Here is a 1,511-nt window from a genome sequence, read left to right as displayed (position 1 = left end):
TGAAATGTACTGCAAAAAACATGCATATGAGGATCGATCTTAAAAAAAAGTCACTCAGCGATGAACGAGAACTAGCTAGAGAAGGATTCTACAATATATATATAGTAGGCAACTGAAAGAAATGTTCCGCAGCAAAACCATGGTGATGACTGATGAATGCGTGGCAGTTAGGCAGTTGTGATGGTTGGACGAGGATCTGGAGCCTAGACAAAACGCTGTTGAAAGGCAGGGCTCCATCAGATACTTTGCCAAGTCCTGGCAGATGGAAAAATGCATAGGAAATATTAAAGTGAAAACTTACTCGGTTGTATTACTCTGAAACAGGAAAACGATATATGCTTTAAAAGGAAATCGAAAATGAACTGTAGGAACTCATGGTTAAGATTGAGAAACATTCCATAAAAGGCAGAAACAATTGTGTCCAAATGCAAACCACCCCAACATTGCTCAAAACAGCAATTTCCTCTCTAGCATAGGATCTCCAATCTCTATATATTTTTCTTCACAGTGTCGGGAGCGTGGGTTTGAGGAATGAAGCCTGGTCCGAGATCTCAAACACAAAACCAGAAACAAGGCAATATAATGCTTTAACACCTAAGGATCTTGGACCAGCCTCCATTCCAGAAACCCTCCTCCCGTTCTTTGTCCCCCTCGTCGAAACTTTCTCTCAGGACTGGAAACGTAGTTCGTTGGCCTCCTCATGATTTCACAATTAGCGCACTCACACGCGGTAGCCTTAAAAAGAGGCTCCGAGAACGTACTGTCCAGCTAGGCAATGCAAGCCCCATGTCCTGCGCCCACCTTTTTTTACGGACTAAACAAGGGTTAAGATCTAGGTTAGGTGAGTGGTGTAAGCCTTTTGCTCCTGCCTGCGAGTGGCAATAGATTAGTGAGGCGTGTAAGCTTTTGTGCTGGGACGCGCTCCGGGACAAGGAGAATGAGGCAAGTCCTGGGGGGGAGCCTGAGGTAGTGGGGTGCTGATGCACGGCAGTTTTTGTGGGCTTTCAGCTGCTGTTGTCGAGCGAACTAGAGTTGGACTGCTGCTGGAGCTGCAGGGATCATGTGGTGGTTGCTACGTTTGGGTGGTAGGGCTGGTTTGGGGCCACGTGTATTTCAGAAATAAACACATCCAGTTTTTGTTTTTTTAACACTTATGGCCATGTCAAGGGAGCTTGATTCTAATCCCCTGAAAGTATTAAGAATCAAGGCAACATGATTAGATCAAACTTCATCTTTATCCTATCAGCCCAACATTCTCTGGAAGAATGTGGATTGAAACGATGAAGGTGAAGGTTTAAATAAACAGATGAGACGTCAAAATATAAACGAGGGTAACACATAACATAGATTAAATAGGACACATGATTCAACTGTAAGAGATGTTATTGTGTTATACGCCTATTTTTATTAAACAGAGGCTTACACAAGTACCTTGGGCTTCATAAAATTACAACGAGAGATGCTGACAAAATAAAGCTTCGTATGGAGAGTGATGAGTCCTGCTCAGATAA

General features: G+C 43.3%; 1 non-coding gene across 1 annotated transcript; it reads right to left on the bottom strand.

Annotated features, from left to right (window-relative positions):
- Positions 1-507: 507 nt before the first annotated feature.
- MIR166l (microRNA MIR166l) lies at positions 508-644 on the bottom strand. Its single transcript, NR_121099.1, has one exon. It is a non-coding gene; the product is annotated as a microRNA MIR166l (primary transcript).
- Positions 645-1,511: the final 867 nt, after the last annotated feature.

This window comes from Zea mays, chromosome 3 (genome assembly GCF_902167145.1).
Source record: "Zea mays cultivar B73 chromosome 3, Zm-B73-REFERENCE-NAM-5.0, whole genome shotgun sequence".
Classification (NCBI taxonomy): Eukaryota; Viridiplantae; Streptophyta; class Magnoliopsida; order Poales; family Poaceae; genus Zea; species Zea mays.
This window is presented reverse-complemented; position numbering and strand designations above follow the sequence as displayed.